The 6,984-nt window shown below is 40.6% G+C and overlaps 1 long non-coding RNA gene across 1 annotated transcript; it reads left to right on the top strand.

The window, feature by feature from the left end:
• The first annotated feature begins 1,093 nt into the window (after positions 1–1,093).
• LOC307216171 lies at positions 1,094–6,758 on the top strand. Its single transcript, XR_013838973.1, has 3 exons — positions 1,094–1,154; positions 4,679–4,828; positions 6,221–6,758. It is a non-coding gene; the product is annotated as an uncharacterized lncRNA (long non-coding RNA).
• Positions 6,759–6,984: the final 226 nt, after the last annotated feature.

Here is a 6,984-nt window from a genome sequence, read left to right on the forward strand (position 1 = left end):
TATATGTGTAGTATTTTGTAAAGCTCACAGCAACAAATGTTATGATTCTGACTTCACTGAAGTCAAAGTCTAGCTGTGTGTGTGTGATAAACCAACTATTTAGCATTCATCTCCAATCATAGGCTGACATGATTTTGCAACTTTGAGAATGCACCCCTACAGCTTCAACAGATCCTTGTGGTGCGTGCCCCTCCATTGCAGCTGCTTCACTTCTAGTACTCTAGAATCACATTCCTTGAATCAAAGTTTTTCTCCTTCTTGGCCCATCAAGTCTCCAAGTTCCCTTAGACCTCTGGCTGATAAAATATGAATACGTTATAGGAATAGATCAATAGGCAATTTCCTGCAAAACACACATTATCCTAATTCTCCATCCTCTTTCTGTGGATAATAGAACAGTGTAAAAGTAATGGCATGCTTCCCAAATGAATTATAGCCGGGTGGTAAGCAAAAACCTCAATTTTCCCTTTCTCCTAACATAAAAATTAGAGGCTACTTTGCTGGAGATGGGAATAAGCTTCCTGTCTTGGCCAAGATTCTGCTCCAGAGAACCTGTTTCTAATGACTGAGGCTACATGTGGCTATGCTACTGCAGAATGAGTAATGGTCACCTTGCTTGCCTGTACAGTTGCTGTACTACTAGTACCTACTCATTACTTTATAAAGCACTCTGAGATATATGGAGTACGAAAAGTGCTGCACAGTGCCAAGTTCAATAGCCGAATGGATAGGCTCTTTAAATATCCGTAAAAGGAATGGGGAGTTAGCTCTGTCATTCTGCCCTTGATTCAAGCCGCTCTGGAGGCCGCAATGGAGATGAATACATTCCATTCAAAATACTTAAGGAATGGTTATTTTAAATGCATGTCCATTTTCTCTCCCAAGTCTCTTACGTTTGGAGTAATTAAAGGAATAGCTCTCTAAAAATTAAGGTATATGGATAGAATTTTAAGTAAGGAAACTATTCTCATTATTCTTCACCTCTTGAGAGAAAAATAGAGTCTGTGTTTTATCTTAAATTCATGAAACACACAAAGCCAAATTTCACTATATCTGACTTTTTTCTGGTGAACAAAGAAGGAATGCTGACAGGCAAATTCTGTACAGGTCTACTCTGAAGTGAGCCACATGTGCTCAATGGAAACTGCTCCCAGGTAGCAGTCTTATAATTATAATGAATGATCAATAAAGTCAGCAATATCAGTAGTTTAAAGCTGCAAATGCCATTTTTGTTAGCCAACCAAACAGGAAAGATAAATCTGTGGGTTCTTTTACTTTCTAATCCAAAAATGCTGCCTTTATGAATAAAAATATTTCTTTCAGCTATGAATACCCAAGGAAGCTCACAAAACATATAAGTAAAATAAAATCATATGATTGCATCAACATTTTAAAGCACTATTTAAAAACAAACTAGTGGCCACACTGAATAGCAGAAGCAAGAAAAACTGGTCTTTAATGCCAATTCCTATAGAGATGGTTCTCTTCTTTACCATTATAGGCAATTCTATTGTGTGTGTTTTAAAGTTCATTCACACCTAGACCACAAACTAATAACTTCAGTGACTGCTTATAATATCCTTTCTTCTGTCTGTTATCACTTTTGAAGTAAGGGAGAGGGTGACACTGTGTTCTAAACCACTCAGCCTCTTGGGCTTGCTGATTGGAAGGTCAGCAGTTTGAATCCCCATGACAGGGTGAGCTCCCGTTGCTCTGTCCAGCTCCTGCCAACCTAGCAGTTCGAAAGCATACCAGCATGAGTAGATAAATAGGGACTGCTTCAGGGGGATGGTAAACGGTGTTTCTGTGTGCTCATGGTTTCCCGTTGTTCCAGAAGAGATTTCGGCATGCTGGCCACATGACTCGGAAAGCTGTTTGTGGACAAACTCCGGCTCCCTTGGCCTGAAGCAAGACGAGCACCGCACCCCATAGTGAAGTTTGAATGAACTTAACCATCCAGACGTCCTTTACCTTTTACCTTTACCACCTTTGAAGTTGTTGGTTTGTGATCCAGGATGGGAATGAACAGAATTAAAATATGAGGAGGGATGTCACACTTTTCCAAACATTCCATGAGCCCAAGAATATCAGCTTGCTAGATGGAATGACCCTCCTGCCCACTCTCTGCCCACTGTTCGGGGGGGGGGGGTCCTCCTGACTGCACCCCCCCCCCAAGCCAAGGAAAGGAAAGTGGAGAAATGATGTGTTATGCTAGTAGAAGAAGTCCTTGTGTGGACTTCTGCTAGCAAGACTAGTTAGCAAAATTCAGTCTCTTGCTATATATATATATATATATAAAATCTTTAAAAACAGCATTTCCCCCTACCTCTGGATACCATATTGTCTTACACTGAACATAACCAAAAGATTTTATAATCCGAACCAAAGAGAGAGAGAGAGAGAGAGATGAAAATCTTTTACTAAAAAATATTTACAAAGAAAAACAACATGCAAATTTAAACAATGTTAGATTATGCAGCACTTCTTCTGAATATATGTAGAGTTGTACCTTGGAAGTTGAACAGAATCCGTTCCGGAAGTCCGTTCAACTTCTAAAAGTTTCGGAAAACAAAGCACGGCTTCGGATTGGCTCCTGCAGCCAACCAGAAGCTGCGGAAGCCCCATCAGACATTTGGGTTCCAAAGAACGTTCGGAGCACTCACGTCTGGGTTTGTGGCATTCAGGAGCGAAAACTTCCAAGTGCCAAGGCATTCGGGAGCCAAGGTACAACTGTATAACCATTCATGACTAAACATATTGGGGAAACCCTAGTAGGTTTAGAAGATTCATCCAGACTCCACTATTTGTGTAGTTAAAGTTGGTAAATGATACTTTTTTTGCTCTTGTCATCATTGGGACCATTCCCTCGTCTCAGTGCTTTTTTGGGGGTGCACCGGATCTGTGCTTTTTTACTTTGCAGTCCACCAATGCAAATTTTAATCTGATGGTAGCTTTTTGGGTATCACATTTAAAGCCATCCAAATTCAAGACTATATGCCTTAATTCTTCTGTATCTGACTTTCACCCAGGCCCCATGGAAAAGCAAATAATCTGTGTCTGAGTTTCCCCCTCTTTTGATGGAAAGCATGTCCTAGGAAAGAGAAATGACAGGAGAGGGTGATGCCCATGACTCTTTTCCGAAATGTCAGATGTGCCCATTACTACTGTAACCTGTAGTCAAATTAGATTGTATATTTCCATTATTCTTTCCCTGTTGCTTGTTTTAGTGCATTTGAGTAGAAAGTTCAAAATGCATAATTATGATGGGAGATGGGGGGGGGGGAGATGTACTAAAGTGCTGAACAGCAATAACAAAGTGGAAATGTGCCAATTTAGCAAATATCATAAAAACTACAAAGACATTTAGCTTAAAATTCAATTTGCTAATTTTCAAGTGACCAATTTATTGCAAAAATAATGTTAACATACGGCTGTACCTGGTATTTAAAAAATAAAGGGACACTTACAGACACACGAGCCTCTTCACCGCCACATCCACAATGCATTTGCTATCTTCTGTGTTTCAGAAGTTCAAATGAAAACATGTTTAATATGAAATGCATTTATTCTGTGACCCTCTAGACACCTGGTATCCTTTGCTGAGTTATAAGGCTATCTTCAGATGATCTGCATAAACTTAGTGCAGTGTGGGATTATTCGACTTCCATTCTGAATCTTTAATAAGGAAATGAACGGCTTTCTTCTCTATGATACAGCAATGAATGTATCAGCAAGAAACCACTGTAAATGTCTTTAAAACCTATGGTCCTAAATAGCTGAAATGGAATTATGCAGATGCTAGAAGGGTAGGAGGTGCAAATTTGTCTCAGTGCACAAAATTAATATTGGGTCTTTTAGGGAACAGCAGTCGTTTTGTTGCCTAAAGCCAAAACTAATTTTAAAAAAACAAATTGACTTCCCTGATGTCATTACTACAGTCCTTTTGAACGCTGTGAACTGTATACCTTATAAGCACAGAGATCACAGAAATATGCACACACCTAGTAATAATTCAAAACTCATATATTATTTCTGTAAGGTGCAGGCATTTTGAAGTCAATGATCCCAAGCTTTTGCTCACATGCCGTGGTTATGTATATTTACAAATTATTGCTTCTGTGTTACATGGTGTAACAATCCCTATGAAAAATGAATTAAGACTCATGGGATAATGACCGCTCCCTGCTTAAAACGGGGGGCGCCCTTTGCGTGGACGCGTGCAGCTCTGGATCTGGAGTGGCCCCATCAGCATAGGCTTTGCCTTCCCTCAGGTGGGATACCTGGAGGTCCCCGCCTACCCCAGTGAGTTGTCCAATCCCACCTGGGGGAAGCGTTGCCAGGGAAACCAGGCCAGGTAGGGGGAGGGATTACCTGCCCAAACAATAGTGGGTGGATCTTACCTGGTAATGAATTAAGACTCATGGGATAAAGAAAACCTTTTCCTTTCTTTTTTTCTCTTATGTTTTAGGAGGGTTCTAGCAGGGTTGTGTGTTTTTATCCAGTTTTGTTACCTGAGGTGAAGGATAAGATGGCACTACCTGGTTCAAAAAGTTTGAGAAATACCGCTGAAAGTGCCCCAAATTTAGGCCCATTGCAGGCCTACTAATTTAGAGCAAATGAAGCATTTGCAATGTGACTTTTAGACAAGATGGTTGACCTACTTGTGCCTTGACCTTAGCACAGCTGGAAAAGTGAAGAAAGAGCAAGACCAGATGCTGCCCCTAAGGTTTTCTCAGTGAAGAAATAGAAACACCAGGAAATACAGCTCCTAAGTGATCATTAGAACATGCTGTCTGCAAAGAAAGATGTGAGCACATCTTAAACAGAGGTGAAATTGCTTCCCCCTCCCTTGCTCTTGCAACAGCCTTGAAACAGAGGCAGCCTTTTTTCCCCTTGTGCATATACCTTGCCCAGAAAAGTAGTTCTGTAGCCTTACTATCGCCATCTTTTTTTTATTTCTCTCTATAGCTATAAAAAAATTCCTAGAAATAGAGATACAGAGCCCTGCTGTAAAGGAATGCTGCTGGTTCTGCATAATTTACTGTTAGAAGTATTGGACATATGGAATGTTTATGTGTCAGTTGAACCCCCACCCCCAAAAAAGAATTATGGAGCAAGATATTTGGGGGAACTGACCTGCCTAAACTGTTATGTACTGAAGTTCTCACCCTGGGCCAGCAGGGGGATAATGTATATAGTTATGCAAATAAGGGATCGAAAGTGACATTCATTGATTGGATAGTTTTAGAAAATTGTTACAGTTACGTTGTACTGGAGCTCTATATAAGCAGGCTGACTGAACCCTTCAGTTCAGTTCTGTTCTGCCCTGTGAATAAACAAGAGCTGATTGAAGAATCGCTGTGTCGTCTGATATGTTCACCCACATCTTAACTTAAACACTTATAATAAGTGCCATGGAGTGGAGGGGTGCGATTTTCACTTGATAGAAAGGCAGGATACAAATCAATTACACCCAATCCAAAGCCTGTTCAGCAATGGAGCTGCTGCTACTGCTCTTCCTAAGCCTGATGGAGGAAAAACAACCTTTTAAAATAGCAGTCTATGCTGCATTTCTAGGGCACGTGGTGGAGCTAACAGCCTTAGGATCCAGCCTAAGTCCCCCCCCCCCCATCTGATCATACTCCACTACACCACCACTTTGTGGGGACCTATATCATCATTGGTTTAGCCAGCTGAACTCCAGCTGGACTTAGATGGGCAAGTTGGGGAGTTAATGACAGCTGAGCCTGTCTGAGCTAGAGATCTGCCACATCCTACGTTGTTCATCCCAGTGGATCTTGCCACAGGACTCTCCCATTAGTCAGCCATGCTTTAGTTCAATTGGAAGCTAACTGGCCTCAACTAGAGCCAGGGCTTTTTCGGCTGTGGCTTCGATCTGGTGGAATGCTCTGTCACAAGAGACTAGGGCCCTGCAGCACTTGACATCTTTCTGCAGGGCCTGCAAGACAGAGCTGTTCCACCAGGCCTTTGGCCAAGGCACAGTCTGACCCTTTGATAATTCTTCACAGAACTCTAGCCCAATGGTTGCCATCAATTTGATTTGAACTGATTTTATAATGAATTGATTTTAGAATGCTGTGTTATTTTACTGTTGTTAGCCGCTCTGAGTCCGGCTTCGGCTGGGGAGGGTGGGATATAAAATTATTATTATTATTATTATTATTATTATTATTATTATTATTTTTTTTTTTTTTTCAAGGGAACTAAAGAGTGACTAGCTTTCTGGACACAACCCAATGAATTCACTTTCAGAAAACTCATGGAATCCTGGAAAGATTTTTATAAATTCAATCTCAGTCTCATCCTTGTAATGAGGTTAGAATGTGGACATGTTTTTACAATGATGATTGTTGTGCAGAATATATCATTCAATGTGTGTGTCATCCCCTCGACCCCCAGAAAGAAGGAAGGCATTTGTTCGAAGTCCAACTAATGTTTCATCAAAAAGTGCTCAAAGTTGAAGATGACGGAAGTTGGCCATTAGCTGTTCAGATGTATGCCACCAGATCTTCCTCCTTGAACTCTGGGGCATGATATCCCATGGGTATAATATAGACTTGGATTTCAATCCCAACTATAGATGTATCCCACTGTGCTTAATGGTACCAAATGTTTTCATTTTCATAGAATCCAAGTCCTCATTGCACCAACCCAACCCACTGCAACCTTGGAATGTTATATGTTCTATAGCCTGTCCTTTTCTGTTTAGTTTTCTGACCCACATTTTTAATTGCCAATATGCTTTTTGATATCCTAATTGCTGAACACGCTGTGAACTGATTAAAATTTTTATGCCAAATTAGTAAGTATCTTTGTTGACGGCTGATCAAATAACAAAGTGAATGTCTTTCCTTCCACCAATGGGAGTAAAGAACAAACTCTGGCGCATTTAAAATGTTCATTATATGGCTATCAGAGCATTCCCTCTGTCCTAAATTCTTCAAACAAATTGTTGGAAACAAA

Source organism: Podarcis cretensis, assembly GCF_951804945.1.
Source record: "Podarcis cretensis genome assembly, chromosome: 5".
NCBI lineage: Eukaryota > Metazoa > Chordata > Lepidosauria > Squamata > Lacertidae > Podarcis > Podarcis cretensis.